Source organism: Oncorhynchus kisutch, linkage group LG6 (genome assembly GCF_002021735.2).
Source record: "Oncorhynchus kisutch isolate 150728-3 linkage group LG6, Okis_V2, whole genome shotgun sequence".
NCBI lineage: Eukaryota > Metazoa > Chordata > Actinopteri > Salmoniformes > Salmonidae > Oncorhynchus > Oncorhynchus kisutch.
In genome coordinates, this window is record NC_034179.2 from 26,874,150 (window position 1) to 26,893,329 (window position 19,180).

General features: G+C 41.0%; 1 protein-coding gene across 3 annotated transcripts in view; it reads right to left on the minus strand.

Moving 5' to 3' along the window:
* LOC109892093 (ectodysplasin-A) overlaps positions 1 to 19,180 on the minus strand; it is a 67,534-nt gene that overhangs the window by 46,966 nt on the left and 1,388 nt on the right. The gene's annotated exons all lie outside the window — the stretch shown is intronic.

Here is a 19,180-nt window from a genome sequence, read left to right on the forward strand (position 1 = left end):
TCCTCAACCATTTTCAGATAACAACAAAGTATTGCCAGCTTTGCCTCTATAAAATACTAATATACAGTAGGAGTAGGAATAGGGTATAAAATACCAATGTCAGAGAACAGTATTCGACAATCCAGAATTGTATGGGACATTACCCATGATGATGATTTATTTTAAAACATCACTCATCATGACAGAGTTGAATGATAGTCAGCCCTGGAGTTCAACGGAGAGGGCAATCCATCTGAACCCATAATCAGGATTGTTTAATACTGCCATCTGTGCAAATAAGTGTGTGTAGTAAAACATTTACAGCTGTACAAGTGTTTTCACCCCAACTACTGCCATCTGGTCCTACACATCAATATTTGACAGTGTTTTCACTGAAAGATCACAGAACATGAAACATGAAGAATGGTGCGCAACGAGATGAGAAAATGACAACAGAATTAGATATTTATTAATATCTTATTGATATGAAGTAATAGCTGATCAGGCCATCTGTGACACAACAATTCTTAACAAAACGAAGGACAGTTATATCATCCATCTCTAGTCTATTGAGCAGGTTGACGTTTATTGTCATGAGTTTTGCCCTGGAGACAGAACTGAGTGTTTACGCTAGATGGGCCAGCTGCAAAGTAAAAATTGGCTATATTGCAAACATTAATGACAAAAAACAACAACATTTTTTACATTTAAAGTTGGGGTTAGGCATTAGGGCTAGCAGTGTGGTTACGGTTAAGGTTATGGTTAGGTTTTATGACTTTGTGGCTGTGCCAGCTAGTGACCACTCTGCAGAGCTGGCTCCAGTACATGAGTCATCTCAATAAACGCCAATGCGTCAACAGCATGAGAGGAGTCTTTTAGGCAATGAACAATGATTGCCCAATAGTCACTCGGTCAGAAACAACAGAATCAATGAATACATCTTTGTCCTTCACAAACCAAAAAGCTTTGGTAAAAACATGAATTTACTTCAAAAGAGATTCAAAAGTCAAACAATACACTTTGAGTAGTAAACTATCCTACACAAAGAGAATCATGGTGAGCCAAAACCCTCTATGAGTAAACATTTTGGCATTCCTACCCAAAATAACAGCTATTCATCACCAAGGTCTGTGCAACACAGGGTTGGTGGATGGGGTTCAGTACCCTACATTGTATCTTCAGCAGTGTGATAATTCAAAGACTACACTGTCTGCACCGCCGGCCGATGTGGAGGAACTGCACACTCACTTGTCGTCGCAGTAGCAAAAGCCACAGCTTTGAAAAATTCATCTGTATGTGTTTGTGACTCTCTTGCGGATTTGCCCTCTTTACAAGAAACAGGATTTGGTTACACTTAGTAAACACACTTCATGTTGTGCCACGACAAGTTTTGAAAGCGGCCTGTTTTTTTTCATAGGAAATTAATCTTTGATTAAAAGCATGTGGGGCATTAGCCTGCACTGGGTTGAGACCCAGCTGTGCTTTCTTCAAACCAATATAATTAGCCTTATATGAAATGTAAAAGCTGCAACTAACCATGAGAAAAGCTCAAAAGGGGAGAAAATAGTCTCAACAATTGCATACAAAATTCACTGGATCAAACCTCTGATGAAAATGTTAAAACACATGAACCAGCTGTTACATATTAGTTTGAGGTCTTCACAGTAACTGAACTACACACTGTAAATATTTTGGATCTGGTACATTGTGATTCAGAGTAACAAACAAAATTCACAATGATTTTCCATCTTTTCCATTCAGTTCATTATGGCCAGTTTCAAATAGTTTTCATTGGGAAGTCTTAAATTGTGACTGGCCTGGTTATCACTATCCAATCTGTGGCCATCAGATGGAAACCAAAGAACTTGTCAATATCAAATATTTTCACAGTTTTTTTTATTGTTATAATGTAATCTGATGGAAAGAGAACATCCAGTGCAGCTTTGGGAATCAGTGTTACTATGGAGACAACTCTGGTCATGTCAACACACTCCAAGAAGACTTCAAACAAAGACTGGGCCCTTTCAGCAAGAGTTATGAGAAGAAACATCTTTAAGTGCTGGGTTTTCCTCTGTCTGAACACAACAAACAGTATATAGCCTCTTTAAACAATAGCCAAGATGCCTGTCATATGACTCATTGGTTTCTCTCTTTAAACCATAAAAATTAATATTGAGAAAATATTATTCTTACTACTCCCAAGCTCAAATTGTTCCCACAAAAGGTCAGAAACCAGAAATCCCTTTGTGACTAAGCAATGGAATGAATCTCAAATAACTGAGAGATTGGCAATCAGCTGCACTGTTCTAGAGATGGTTTGATAAGATATTTTAAATTTGTGCTGCAGGACCCATACATATGGGGGAAGTTCATAAAAAACACTCCATAAAGTGGATAAGTAATAAATCGAATCAAATAGACATGCAATACTCTAGGCTGTAGCCAGCCAATTCATGTATTACATGCAAAATCAAATATGAATTAGTACATAAGGCCAGAAATAATAAACTAAGATAGTGTCACTGACTTAAAGAATACATGAAAATACCAGGGGGAAAAGCATGTTCTCTTTCAGCTTTTACCTTGAGGCTCCAAACATACAGTTCAACACCCCCACATTCTTGACCTCTCAGGAGAAAAGTTAATGTAAGTCTGAGGCCCTCCGTTTTCTCATTTTCTTCACTAATCCCAAGTCATTTAGTCCTCCTCATGCAGACTCTTAATATGTCTTGGCCGTGTGATGGCCGTGGATGTCCGCAATGGTATAGGTTCATAGTTACCACTCTTGTCATGGTGAAATAGCACGAAGGGAGAAACATCTGAAGCTGCAGCATTATAGCAGCAGGTTGGCAAACTGAATCAATGGTAAAACACAGTCACCGGCTGAAACTTGTTAATAAATCCCAATATACTGTAGAAGAAAAACTCATTTCAGCTGCCATATTACAATCCAACATGCAAGGCACATCTTCATCAGCTACCTGCAAACAGGGAACTGATTTACCATACAATTCTAGAACAATTGTTAGAATGGCACTCGTGTTGAAGGGTAGCCTACATTGGCGATGCATGGTGAGTCAGTTTGAGAAAGATAAAACAGAAAGTAGCATATATTTTTTTATATCTTGTGCCTTTGCTTTTCTTGAAATAAAAACGCTACTTTAAACGGAACATCTGTATGTAATATAGTAAATAATCAAATGATTATTGTAGTTAATTCTACATCAATTAGGAAATTCAAGAAATGAAACAGATCATAATTCATATCAAGTCAGATCATTTATCCCAGCACCTCGTAAAGCCAGCATCAAACATAGTAAAGTCACAACATTGTGTAATGACGAGGCCACCTTGTTTCAGGGAATACAGAATGTGTGGTCTACAACAATTACAGGACTTGCACGTATGTACAACTACATGCAATTAAATCCAAACAAATCTAGGAACCTTCAAATGATTTACACATACGGCACATGTGTCCATTAATTTGAATGTAGCCACAGGTGCAGATGTAGATTTGATCAAAACCCAACAATATCAAAAGTAAATGATTGGCAACTCAGAAATGCAGTTCAAAAGATGGCCACTGAATTTGCCCTCCACTATGCGAATACTGTATATGTCTCTCGTACTTTCTTTATCTCTGTCTTTTTCAGCAAAGCCCTTGTACTTCATCCTTCAGTGGATATTACAAATCAAAAAGGGAACCCCCTCATCCCTATAAGTGAGTTTTATAGCTCTCTAAAATTGGACTAAATCACAAAGAAAGACAAACTGGGATGTGTTCGCTAAAGCATAAGTCATACAAGGCTTTCCAACATTACACATTTTTTTCCATAAGCCAAGCTGCACTGAAACTGACATCAAACACGTTGCATATCAACAAAGGACCTGGGACGTTTCACACACGCCTTATCTCATCTAGTCCCAGTAATGTCTCACAGCTGCTTTCAGTAAGGCAGTCACGAAGGCCTTTGGATGTTGCTCTGCGAGAAACTAAGATACTGGATCTTCACAAATGATACAGTCATAATCAGCTGTCTCTATGGCATCAAAAGACAAAAGAGGGAAAGAGAGATAAAATGAGTGGAAAACAAACTTTTCTCAAAAGAAGAGATTCATTTATGGATGTTTACTTTTGGGATGTAGAACGTCATTGGGTTTTCAGAGAATCTTGGTCCATGAGACAATTTACTCATAACACAGACACCATGCACGTGATGTCGTTGAGTCCTTCATCAACTTTAGTTATTGAAAGATCAGACAGCTCAGTTATCTGTGCCATTTGGCTTTCCCAAATCACTCTCAACAGATAACCTCGCAGAACACGATTCTGGATATGACACACTCTTCTGAAATATTTTAGGAGACAGTCTAACAGTATATGATCATCTGGTTGTTTCAAAGAAAAGACTGGAATGTTTTAACATCTTTAACACATGATCAAGCTTTTTGTTGCCCCAACATTCTTAGTTAGAGATTTTACAGGGTCCATAAAAAGTAACCCTCCCCCTCCAAAATACACATTCTTTTGAAGGCTTTTAAGGATTAAAAATAGATGTATGAGAGCCTGAAGGACATGGGCTTTCATTTATAAAACAATCATGCTCAAATCTGAGCATTAAGTGAGCATAGGCCATCATCACACAAGGTTCCAGATTGCTACATTTGAACATGAACCCATGATCAAATCTAAATTCAACCCTCTGCTCGTGCATGATGATCTCCTGTGGTGAACAAGTGGCATTACTTGACATGATCTCATACCCTATGTACACTATACTACCTTGACAACACAAACTAGGTCCAGGAGAGACACTTGTGTAGTGTAGAGACAGATACAAATCTCTCTTTAAGAGATGTCTCCCACACTACCTCTGGGGGTAGACATCTACACCATGAGTGGTACAGTGTAAAGACAACAGCTCTCTCACGCCCTGCAAGAATTACCTTAATTACCTTAATACAAGCAGACAACATTTTTGCTCTGTTAGCCAAATAAAAAATGTAAGGCTTTTAAAATACAGTATTCAGACCCCTTGACTTTTCCCACATTTTGTTAAGTTACAGCATTTTCTAAACATGTATTTAAAACATGTTTTACTCATCAATCCACACACAATACCCCATAATGACAAAGTGAAAACAGCTTTTAATAGTTTTTTGCAAATATATTAAAAACCAAAAGTAGGAATACCTTGTTTATTCAGACCTTTTGTTATGAGACTTGAAATTGAGCTCAGGTGCATCATGTTTCCATCATCATCACTGTCTTGATTGGAGTCCGCCTGTGGTAAATTCAATTGATTGGACATGATTTGGAAAGGCACACACCTGTCTATATAAGGTCTTACAGTTGATGGCGCATGTCTGAGCAAAAACCAAGCCATGAGGTCGAAGGAATGATCTGTAGAGCTCCGAGACTGGATTGTGTCGAGGCACAGATCTGGGGAAGGATACCAAAACAATTATGCAGCATTGAATGTCTCCACGAACACAGTGGACTCCATCATTCTTAATTGGAAAATGTTTGGAACCACCAAGACTCTTACTAGAGCTGGCCACCCTGCCAAACTGAGCAATCAGTGGAGAAGGGCTTTGGTCAGGGAGGTGAACAACATCCTGATGGCCACTCTGACAGAGTTCCTCTGTGGAGATGGGAGAACCTTCCAGAAGAACAACCATTTCTGCAGCACTCCATCAATCAGGCCTTTATGGTATAGTGGCCAGACGGAAGCCAATCCACAGTAAAAGACAGATACATGGCTGCCCACTTGGAGTTTGCCAAAAGGCACCTAAAGACTCTCAGACCATGAGAAACAAGATTCTCTGGTGTGATAAAAACGTCTGGAGGAAACCTGGCACCATCCCTACGGTGAAGCATGGTGGTGGCAACATCATGCTGTAGGGATATTTTTCAGTGGCAGGGACTGGGAGACTAGTCAGGATCGACGGAAAGATGAACAGAGTAAAGTACAGAGTGATCCTTGATTTAAACCTGCTCCAGGACCTCAGACTGGGGTGAAGGTTCACCCTCCAACAGGACAACAACCCTTAGCACACATAGCTAAGACAACGCAGTAGTAGCTTTGGGACAAGTCTCTGAATGTCCTTGAGTGGCCCAACCAGAGCCCGGACTTGAATTCGATCAAACATCTCTGGAGAGACCTGCAAAAAGCTGTGCAGCAATGCTCCCCATCCAACCTGGCAGAGCATGAGAGGATCTGAGGAGATGAATGGGAGAAATTCCTAAAATACAGGTGTGCCAAGCTTGTAGCGTCATACCCAAGAAGACTTTGTGGCGGTAATCGCTGCCAAAGGTGGTGTAAAGCTCACCGCCATTGGGCTCTGGAGCAGTGGAAACGCATTCTCTGGAGTGATGAATCCCGTTTCACAATCTGGGAGTCCGACGGACGAATCTGGGTTTGGCGGATGCCAAGAGAACGCTACCTGCCAGAGGGATTAGTGAAACTGTAAAGTTTGGTAGAGGAATAATGGTCTGGGGCTGTTTTTCATGTTTTGGGCTAGGCCCCTTAGTTCCAGTGAAGGAAAATCTTAACGCTCCAGCATATAATGACATTCTAGGCAATTGGTTTGTTGAGATCGATGTGGGAGAACTTGACTGGCCTGCAGAGCCCTGACCTCAACCCCATTGAACCCCATTGGGATGAATTGGAAGGGCAACTGCAAGCCAGGCCTAATCACGCAACATCAGTGCCCAATCTCACTAATGCTCTTGTGGCTGAATGGAAGCATGTTCCATCATCTAGTGGAACGCCTTCCCAGAAGAATGGAGGCTGTTATAGCAACAAAGGGGGAACCAACTCCATATTAATGCCCATGATTTTGGAATGAGATGTTCGATGAGCTGGTGTCTACATACTTTTGGTCATGTAGTGTATCTACCCATTTGTGTATCATTGCATTAATCTAATGTGGTCTCGAAGCATTTTGTATTATTTTGTATGTAAATCTGAGACACTCCATTTAGTGTGATATGTTACGGTTCATATGGTATGTATTCATTTGTGGATGTTCATCACCCATTTTGTATGACATGTTACGAATTTGCAAAATTTACAATATGTTTAAAATTCGCAAAATGTATGATATGTTACGAATTCAAATTTGTTGTGGCTAACATACAGAGCTTCCAGACCACATTGCCAGATCAAGCATAAATGGTCTTTTAGGGAAAGGGTTAGCTAACATGCTACTTGCAACGTAGTTGAAAAGTAGTAAGTAGAGGCAAAGTTGCTAATTAGATAAAATGCTAAATTTGTCCATGATGAGATTCAAACACGCAACTTTTGGGTTGCTAGACATTTACATTATACGCAAACCCATCTACCCCGACCAACCAACCACCCTCCTTTCATTTTTGCCTTAAGTAAGCTTCCATCTTATGTAACCATACCAAACGTAACATACTCATTTGCGTGTCCTGGATTTACGTTTACTATGTTCGTTATTGTCTAGGAGACCAGTCTGATTAATCAAGTCTGCAACACTATATGCAATATGGTTTACATGAGAAGCTCCTGTATAGTTTGATTTGCTATCCTTATTTTGTTTGTCTATATACCTTGGTATTTACGGTATGCTAATAGTTGCACTCACACAAGTTAGGAATGAGGCTTTGGCCACACCACATCCAAGGCCGGTGTAAACAGAAAAGTTGGTAATCTGATGTTAAAGAGAGATAGCTCTTACTAGACATATTTTACTAATGTAAATCCACCCTAAAGTCTCTATCAGTCAGCTGAGCTAACACAATCATGCTCAGATCAGTACCTATCGTGAATCCCCACAATATGTACAGCTAGATGCACTGTAGGCCTACATCTTTCTGTACCAAAGTATGCACAGCATACTACATCTTTCTGTACCAAAGTATGCACAGCATACTACATCTACATCTTTCTGTACCAAAGTATGCACAGCATACTACATCTACATCTTTCTGTACCAAAGTATGCACAGCATACTACATCTACATCTTTCTGTACCAAAGTATGCACGGCATACTACATCTACATCTTTCTGTACCAAAGTATGCACGGCATACTACATCTACATCTTTCTGTACCAAAGTATGCACAGCATACTACATCTACATCTTTCTGTACCAAAGTATGCGCAGCATACTACATCTACATCTTTCTGTACCAAAGTATGCACAGCAACCAATCAATTGACATTGCGTCTAAAAACTGTAGCTCTGAACACAGATTCTTGCAAGGCACGTGAGTGGGTTTAAATAAATCTCAACAAAGAAAATCCCAACAAATATGCCAACAACTTGGTGCTAGACAGTTGTGGAAAAGTACTAAATTGTCATACTTGAGTAAAAGTAAAGACACCTTAATAGAAAATGACTCAAGTAAAAGTGAAAGTCACCCAGTAACATACTACTTGAGTAAAAGTCTAAAAGTATTTTGTTTAAAAAATACTTAAGTATCATAAGTAAATGGAATTGCTAAAATGTACTTAAGTAGTAAAAGTAAAAGTATAAATCATTTGAAATTCCTTATATTAAGCAAACCAGGCTGCACAATTAGTATTTTTTTTATTGACAGATAGCCAGGGGCACACTCCAACACTCAGACATAATTTACAAACGAAGCATTTGTGTTTAGTGAGTCCGCCAGGTCAGAGGCAGTAGGGATGACCAGGGATGTTCTCTTGATAAGTGTATGAGTTGGACCATTTTCCTGTCAAAATGTAATGAGTACTTTTTGGGTGTCAGGGAAAATGTATGGAGTAAAAAGTACATTATTTTCTTTAGGAATGTTGTGAAGTAAAAGGAAAAGTTGCCAAAAATATAAATAGTCAAGTACAGATACCCCAAAAAACAACTTAAGTACTACTTTAAAGTATTTTTACTTAAGTACTTTACACTACTGGTGCTAGGTAGCTAAAATTTCCACATCTTGCTTTGAGTGGCTCTTAGCCAAATTCGGGAAAGCTTGTTCAATTCCCCATGCTGGGTTTTCTATTTGAACCTTCTAACCAATGCTTTGGAGCACCTGTCAGCAATTTGGCAAATATGTTTTTCCACCTGCTACCTCGTTTTCCTCCCTTTGTTCCTCCAAGTGCTCACCCTACCCTTCCTCCTGGCACAGTTTCTGTGTGTTGTGGCTTTAAAACAATTCCAATTTGGGACAGCCAGAAAACCACATGAAACATGTTTCGTAAATGTGGGCCCACATCTGCTCTGCAGCAAGGTTGACAACTTGCTTTCACTTCTCCTCTATTTTTCATAGTCTCTTTCAAAACTCAAACCACTATAGAATGGGAATATGATGACTGGGCTGATAAACAGGCCTATATTATTTATTTGATTGATATAATAGCAGTGTTCATGATTTCAATTTCTACTTCAGTACATTGTTATTACATGTATGCAAAGATTAAACTATTGCAGTATTTGTTGGGGCCATTTAATGTTTCCCATTAAATTAACATCAATGGGTAATGCAATTAATACACCAACAGACATTACAGTGTAATTAAGGTTAATATTACATGCTATACAGTGCTGAAGGCTGGATGTACTGTAGGTCCAGCAATGGGCACAGGAAGTTGCTATGATCACTATCTGAGTGAGGTTTAGGGAGGGTAGAAGGGAAGAAATGCAGGAAGATGTTTGATTCTGAAATTAATTATTTGTGATGGATGAGAACAAATTTGTTTTGATCAATCTCCTCGATATGCTTCTTAGTAATGTTAAGAATTTGGGATGCTCATATACATGAACGTCCAGAAAAATAAGTCCTTTAAGATATTTCTTTTTTATACAAGAACAATATTATGCACAATCACTTTCTAAACTCTTTCTGCTCAGACTTTTGTTCAAATTGAATTAGGCACAGACCTCAAGTCAGTATAAGCCCATCATTTTATGGGTATTAATTTATAATGCGCTGTCCTGAGATTATTTTGAAGGATGTGTTCTAGTTAGTAAACAAATTGGTTCACCCACAAAAAAATACAAAATACAGAATGGCATGTTATTAGCAAATGTAATCCTGCCTTTTGTAAAAACTCTCTCATAAAGTGGCTGTGCCGTGGTCTTCCGTCACAGGACAGAGAGACAACAGTTTCACAAGAATTCCTCTCAAGTAATTGCACAAACTACTTCACCAAAGATGTCTGGGCTTACCCACACAAATTGAACTTCACAGAGAAGAGCAATAATAAAACATCCATGGTTGGTCTGAAAATACAAGTTGAAAAATAAAGGACTAATTGTGGTTAGCCAAAAACCACAAAAATGACTATACTGTTCAACTGTTGATAATATGACAAATTGACAATACATGATTGATAGTTGAATGAGTTACTGTCTTGTTTAGTACTCTTGCTTCCTAAAATGAAATGTAACTCCCTCTTGGCTGGTCTCCCGGCAGGCGCCAAAGCTCATGTAGAATGCGGATACACCTTGGTCTCCAACTGTTCTGAGTCATGGTGGTCCATAGCCCTCCATAGCCTTCCAGGGCTACTAGGAAATTAAAGTAAAAAGGCAGAACTGCCTAATGGTATCTGAGCTACTATCATGATGGAATTATGAAGCCTGATCTTATGTAACAACTGGGATACTGAGTGAAAAGATCACTGGTGCATGCAGGCCTTTTTGATCATCTACAATATGGCTCAATAGACATTTAGTATGTTCAATATACACAACTCAAGTTACATGACCTCTACGTTTATATGACAAACGTGTGGAGTCACAGATGATATAACTGGGAATTGAGGCTACTTTGAAGACACATATTTTTGTGAACCTCAAACCAACGCTGTTTTGAGTTTCAGAGTGGAGGCGTTAGAAAATAATTGTGTGATTACTGAGTTCTCTTTGAAATAAACCACTCTAAAGTAAGTGAGCACCATATTTCTGCAAAAGCTGACTAAAGACTATATAATAGGTAACATCATATGGACATACAGTACTGTATGTCAAAGTCACTTCAAAGCAGTGATTTACCTTACAGATTAGTGGTGAAAACAACAATTTTGGCACATAAATAAATGCATATTGTTAAAGTGTTAGTTCACCGCTATACGATTGCTCAATATTTGTCTCCCTCAAAAATAGTTGCATGTGATATGGAACACACAGTTGGTGAACACGTAGAGTACCAGTCAAAAGTTTGGAAAAACGTACTCATTCAAGGGTTTTTCTTTATTTTTACAATTTTCTACATTAAAGAATATTAGTGAAGACATCAACACTATGAAATAACACATATGGAATCATGTAGCAAAAAAAGTGTTAAACAAATCAAAGTGTATTGTATATTTGAGATTCTTCAAAGTATCCACCCTTTTTCTTGATGACAGCATTGCACACTCTTGGTGTTCTCTTAACCAGCTTCATGAGGAATACTTTTCCAAAAGTCTTGAAGGAGTTCCCACATATGCTGAGCACTTGATGGCTGCCCTTTCCTTCACTCTGCGGTCCAACTCATCCCAAACCATCTCAATTGGGTTGAGGTCGGGTGATTGTGGAGGCGAGTTCATCTGATGCAGCACTCCATCACTCTCCTTGGTCAAATAGCCCTTACACACCCTGGAGGTGTGTTTTGGGTCATTGTCCTATTTTTTTAAATATTTTTTTTATTTCACCTTTATTTAACCAGGTAGGCTAGTTGAGAACAAGTTCTCATTTGCAACTGCGACCTGGCCAAGATAAAGCATAGCAGTGTGAGCATACAACAAAGAGTTACACATGGAGTAAACAATTAACAAGTCAATAACACAGTAGAAAACAAAGGGGGGGTCTATATACAATGTGTGCAAAAGGCATGAGGAGGTAGGCAAATAATTACAATTTTGCAGATTAACACTGGAGTGATAAATGATCAGATGGTCATGCACAGGTAGAGATATTGGTGTGCAGAAGAGCAGAAAAGTAAATAAATAAAAACAGTATGGGGATGAGGTAGGTGAAAAGGGTGGGCTATTTACCAATAGACTATGTACAGCTGCAGCGATCGGTTAGCTGCTCAGATAGCTGATGTTTGAAGTTGGTGAGGGAGATAAAAGTCTCCAACTTCAGAGATTTTTGCAATTTGTTCCAGTCACAGGCAGCAGAGTACTGGAACGAAAGGCGGCCAAATGAGGTGTTGGCTTTAGGGATGATCAGTGAGATACACCTGCTGGAGCGCGTGCTACGGATGGGTGTTGCCATCGTGACCAGTGAGCTGAGATAAGGCGGAGCTTTACCTAGCATGGACTTGTAGATGACCTGGAGCCAGTGGGTCTGGCGACGAATATGTAGCGAGGGCCAGCCGACTAGAGCATACAAGTCGCAGTGGTGGGTGGTATAAGGTGCTTTAGTGACAAAACGGATGGCACTGTGATAGACTGCATCCAGTTTGCTGAGTAGAGTGTTGGAAGCCATTTTGTAGATGACATCGCCGAAGTCGAGGATCGGTAGGATAGTCAGTTTTACTAGGGTAAGCTTGGCGGCGTGAGTGAAGGAGGCTTTGTTGCGGAATAGAAAGCCTACTCTTGATTTGATTTTCGATTGGAGATGTTTGATATGAGTCTGGAAGGAGAGTTTGCAGTCTAGCCAGACACCTAGGTACTTATAGACGTCCACATATTCTAGGTCGGAACCATCCAGGGTGGTGATGCTAGTCGGGCATGCGGGTGCAGGCAGCGACCGGTTGAAAAGCATGCATTTGGTTTTACTAGCGTTTCAGAGCAGTTGGAGGCCACGGAAGGAGTGTTGTATGGCATTGAAGCTTGTTTGGAGGTTAGATAGCACAGTGTCCAAAGACGGGCCGAAAGTATATAGAATGGTGTCGTCTGTGTAGAGGTGGATCAGGGAATCGCCCGCAGCAAGAGCAACATCATTGATATACACAGAGAAAAGAGTCGGCCCGAGAATTGAACCCTGTGGCACCCCCATAGAGACTGCCAGAGGACCGGACAGCATGCCCTCCGATTTGACACACTGAACTCTGTCTGCAAAGTAATTGGTGAACCAGGCAAGGCAGTCATCCGAAAAACCGAGGCTACTGAGTCTGCCGATAAGAATATGGTGATTGACAGAGTCGAAAGCCTTGGCAAGGTCGATGAAGACGGCTGGTCGAGGGCAGTCTGGGGTGAACCAAGGGCTGTATCTGTTCTTAGTTCTGCATTTTTTGAACGGAGCATGCTTATCTAAAATGGCGAGGGAGTTACTTTTAAAGAATGACCAGGCATCCTCAACTGACGGGATGAGGTCAATGTCCTTCCAGGATACCCAGGCCAGGTCGATTAGAAAGGCCTGCTCACAGAAGTGTTTTAGGGAGCGTTTGACAGTGATGAGGGGTGGTCGTTTGACTGCGGCTCCGTAGCGGATACAGGCAATGAGGCAGTGATCGCTGAGATCCTGGTTGAAGACAGCGGAGGTGTATTTGGAGGGCCAGTTGGTCAGGATGACGTCTATGAGGGTGCCCTTGTTTACAGAGTTAGGGTTGTACCTGGTGGGTTCCTTGATGATTTGTGTGAGATTGAGGGCATCTAGCTTAGATTGTAGGACTGGCGGGGTGTTAAGCATATCCCAGTTTAGGTCACCTAACAGAACAAACTCTGAAGCTAGATGGGGGGCGATCAATTCACAAATGGTGTCCAGGGCACAGCTGGGAGCTGAGGGGGGTCGGTAGCAGGCGGCAACCGTGAGAGACTTATTTCTGGAGAGAGTAATTTTCTAAATTAGTAGTTCGAACTGTTTGGGTATGGACCTGGAAAGTATGACATTACTTTGCAGGCTATCTCTGAAGAAAACTGCAACTCCTCCCCCTTTGGCAGTTCTATCTTGACGGAAGATGTTATAGTTGGGTATGGAAATCTCTGAATTTTTGGTGGCCTTCCTGAGCCAGGATTCAGACACAGCAAGGACATCAGGGTTAGCAGAGTGTGCTAAAGCAGTGAGTAAGACAAACTTAGGGAGGAGGCTTCTGATGTTGACATGCATGAAACCAAGGCTTTTTCGATCACAGAAGTCAACAAATGAGGGTGCCTGGGGACATGCAGGGCCTGGGTTTACCTCCACATCACCCGCGGAACAGAGAAGGAGTAGTATGAGGGTGCGGCTAAAGGCTATCAAAACTGGTCGCCTAGAGCGTTGGGGACAGAGAATAAGAGGAGCAGGTTTCTGGGCATGGTAGAATATATTCAGGGCATAATGCGCAGACAGGGGTATGGTGGGGTGCGGGTACAGCGGAGGTAAGCCCAGGCACTGGGTGATGATGAGAGAGGTTGTATCTCTGGACATGCTGGTAGTAATGGGTGAGGTCACCGCATGTGTGGGAGGTGGGACAAAGGAGTTATCAGGGGTATGAAGAGTGGAGCTAGGGGCTCCATTGTAAACTAAAACAATGATAACTAACCTGAACAACAGTATACAAGGCATATTGACATTTGAGAGAGACATACAGCGAGGCATACAGTAATCACAGGTGTTGAATTGGGAAAGCTAGCTAAAACAGTAGGTGAGACAACAGCTAATCAGCTTGCACAACAACAGCAGGTAAAATGGCGTAGACTAGGCAACGGGGCCAACAGATAAAACAAACAAGCAGAATGGAGTACCGTGATTAATGGACAGTCCAGCGTGCATCAGCTATGTAGCCAAGAGATCAGTGTCCAGGGGGCAGCGGTGGATAGGGCAGGGAAGCTGGACTGGCGAGTGTTATCCAGGTAAAAAAAACTAACAATGACTAAATAGCTTGTAGCTAGTTAGCTGGTTAGCTTCTGGAGGTTCTTGAGTGTGTTCTAAAAAAATATAAAAAATAATAGCGATTCCGTATCACATTGGGTGAGGCAGGTTTCCGGAAGGTATAAACAAATTAAAAGTCAAAAGAGATAGAAAGTAAATATGGGTCCGGTGAGCGTTTGGGACGCGGCGATTCAGGCGGTTAGCAGGCCTGTGCTAACAAGCTAACAGTTTGTAGGCCCGGGCTAGACAAGGTAGCAGTTAGCGGACCGGAGCTGGACAAGCTAGCAGTTAGCAGGCCGAATTAGCAAGCAGGGAGATAGCGAGGGCTAGAGAGTTAGCCTTTGGGGGACGTCGCGATGGGGTGAGTCTGTTTATTCCTCTTCATGGGGTGACATCGATAGACCGGTCGTGGGCCCGGGTATTGTAGCTCAGGAGTATGCTACGGTGGTAGCGCAGGCCGGGCTAGCTTCAAGCTAAGTGGGTGGAAACGCTAGCCAGGGGTAATCATCCGGGGTTGCGATTTAGCTAGATAGCTAGTTGTGAAGATCCAGCTGAAAAATCCAGCTGAAAAATGTTCCGTTTGCGGTGGGAATCCGGGGATGAATCCGGGGATGAAAAATAAATAGGTCCGTTATGCTCTGGTTAGAGTCGCGTTGTTCGAACTGGCGAGAGCTTTCCGAACTACAGGTTAGCTGATGACCGGTTAGCTGAAGACCGCTAGCATAGCTGGTGGTTAGCTGGCTAGCTTCAGTTGAGGGGTTCCGAAGTAAATATAAATACTTTAGGAAAAATAGCTACATTGGGGAAAAATATGTAAAAAACGAAAAATAAACAAAATTTACAGGGACACGACACGACAGGACGACTTACTGCTACGCCATCTTGGAACACTATCATTTGAAAAACAAAGCGCAACCAGATGGGATGGAGTATTGCTGCAGAATACTGTGGTAGCCATGCTGGTTAAGTGTGCCTTGAACTCTAAATAAAGCACTGACAGTGTCACCAGCAAAGCACCCCCACACCATCACAGCACCTCCTCCATGCTTCACGGTGGGAACCACACATGCGGAGATCATCCGTTCACCTATTCCGCATCTCACAAAGACACAGCTGTTGGAACAAAAAATCTCACATTTGGACTCAACAGACCAAAGGACAGATTTCCACCAGTCTAATGTCCGTTACTTGTGTTTCTTGGCCCAAGCAAGTCTCTTCTTATTATTGGTGTCCTTTAGTAGTGGTTTCTTTGCAGCAATTCGACCATGAAGGCCTGATTCACGCAGTCTCCTCTGAACAGTTGATGTTGAGATGTGTCTGTTACTTGAACTGTGTGAAGCATTTGTTTGGGCTGCAATCTGAGGTGCAGTTAACTCTAATGAATGTATGCTCTGCAGCAGAGGTAACTCTGGGTCTTCCTTTCCTGTGGTGGTACTAATGAGAGACAGTTTCATCATAGCGCTTGATGGTTTTTGCGACTGCACTTGAAGAAACGTTTAAAGTTCTTGACATTTTCTGGATTGACTGACCTTCATGTCTTAAAGTAATGATGGACTGTCATTTCTCTTTGCCTATTTGAGCTGTTCTTGCCATAATATGGACTTGGTCTTTTACCAAGTCTTCTGTATATCACCCCTACCTTGTGACAACACAACTGATTGGCTCAAATGCATTAAGAAGGAAAGAAATTCCACAAATGAACTTTTAACAAGGCACACCTGTTAATTAAAATGCATTCCAGCTGTCATCAAGGCAAAGGGTGGATACTTAGAAGAATCTCAAATATATTTGTTTAACACTTTTGTGGTTACTACATGATTCCATGTGTGTTATTTCATAGTTTTCATAGTCTTCACTATTTTTTCACAATGTAGAACATAGTAAAAATAAATAAAAACCCTGGAATTTGTAGGTATGTCCAAACTTTTGACTGGTACTGTACCCCGAGTGTACAAAATAAGAGGAACATTGATATCGATATATCAGAACAGCCTCAATTCGTCGGGGCATGGACTCTACAAGGTGTCGAAAGCATTCCACAGGGATGCTGGTTGTCTCCAATGTTTCCAACAGTTGTGTTATGTTGGCTGGATGTCCTTTGAGCGGTGGACCATTCTTGAAACTGTTGAGCGTGAAAAACCCAGCAGCGTTGCAGTTCTTGACACACTCAATCCAGTGCGCCTGGCATCTACTACCATACCCCGTTCAAAGGTACTTCAATCTTTTGTTTTGCCCATTCACCCTCTGAATGGCACACATACACAATCCATCTCAATTGTCTGAAGGCTTAAAAATCTTTCTTTAACCCGTCTCCTCCTCTTCATCTACACTGATTTAATTGGATTTTACAGGTGACATCAATAAGGGAGCGATCATAGCTTTCACCTGGATTAATCTGATCAGTCTATGTCATGAAAAGAGTTTGCGTTAGCTCCCAAAGCTAATGCCATTGCCTAGACAGGCTCTGTGGGCTAACACAATCTTGAGTCGTGACTCAGGTTAGAAACAAATTGGTCACACTAATTAGCTGCTCCAAACAATGAAAATGTGTTATTTTGTCCAGTCTCATGCAAGAGGTAAATACCTTTATGATGTAAAAAAGCTTTCACCTTCAAAATAATACTCAACAGGAAACCCTTTTAGGCTTTTTGACGTTTTACTCTTTAGTTAGCAGTAACTGTCCCTCTGTTTTCTAAACATACCGAAAGACACAAAATGTTTTGTTTGTATGAATAGCTTCCCATAAGAAAGAGAATAACATCTGTGTAGCCACTAGCTAAACCCTCAAGATAATCTAAAGTGAAGCAGGTGCATATCATGGCAAACATCATCCACAATTAGGGACATTCAAACATTCTTTCCTAACTCCCTTGCAAACATAACAAAATTAGCAACAGTCTTGACACCTGTCCCCAGTAACAAATATGGCCCGAGGCCCACTTGTTCCTTTGAAAGCATTCCAAATAAATCAATTAAAACCTAAAGTAAGCACATTTTTCTTGACCACACATCTACAGTTCATCATCAGGGGATGATCTAATTGAGGGGAGGGAGGTGGTGTGTCATGTGGTGGTATGTGTGTGTGTGTTAACTGTATGTGTGTTTAAATGTGTGTTTACTTATGTTTTATTAGCTTGAGTGGTGGGTATTACAATAGATTATGTAAAATTACACAGGGCCCATCCCTAACTCTAACCTCTATAACTACAGCCCTCAGATTGAACCCTGACCACATACCCTCTGGATGGTTCTTTGGTTCAGGTTTTTGCTTAAATCTATGGTAATAAGGACTCAATGCAATTGACAATACAGACAAATACAAACGCAAACAATAAACACATCCATAAACGTAATTCCAAATATGTTGCCTAAATCAACTCTAAAAGGTCTCTCACTTCTTATATATGTCTGCATCTATATTAACATCTACTGCCATATGTACATTCTCCCACAATGCTCCATTTTAATGGAGTTGAGTAATTGAGTGGATGTAATTACTTGCGTTGCACAACGTTGCTTTTAAGGTAATATCCTGTAAGAAATCTCATACTGCAACAGAGCACAAAGTCTGATTTAATAGTGATGTTGAGGGTTGGAACCGGATATTTGTGTGGAGCTAACTGTGCTAGTTAGAGATTTCACACTGAGCTCTGGAGGCAAGCCACAATGCCTGGGGAAGTTGAAATGACGAAGCAAGGGGTCGTATACCAGCTATAGTTCATTCACAATCTCATTTGGGCTTTTTTAGGTCTTTTTCTCAATATAAACCCCTATGAACAAATCATCCATAGGCCTACAACAAACATAGTGACTGAACTTAAAAGCTAAGGATTTGTTTGATAAGTCTACTAGGGGATTAAAAAAGAAAGAAAATTGCAACCACCTAGTGCTGTGTAGTACTTTCACAGCTGGTAGCAAGGTCAAAGACAACAACTTGGTTTCTGGAGAACTCAGAGCAACATGATCACAACCAAATCATTCAACTTTTCATCTCATCTGATTATAATGTCAATGAGGGCCAGATGGATTTTTTTATCTGACCTTTATTTAACCAGGCAAGTCAGTTAAGAACAAATTCTTATTTTCAATAACGGCCTAGTGGGTTAACTGCCTGTTCAGGGGCAGAACGACAGATTTGTACCTGGTCAGCTCGGGGGTTTGAACTTGCAACCTTCCGGTTACTAGTCCAACGCTCTAACCACTAGGCTATCCTGCTGATCTTAACGTTGTCAAGTTATGTGTCATTTAATTGATCTGAAATTGAAAGGCATCCACTGACTGTCGTCTTCCTACCATATGTTTCTGTGCAGTAGTACTTTTCACATGGCTTACCATGCTCCTGTAAAATAATATTTCAAACCACTCACGTTTGGCATCTGACACACTATAGCCTCAGACAAGTGGGAGCTCTGTCCCATTATGTCAATTCACAGGCTAAAAGAATAGCTGACAAGAGAACTGTAGCGCCTTTTATGATTTGATTCC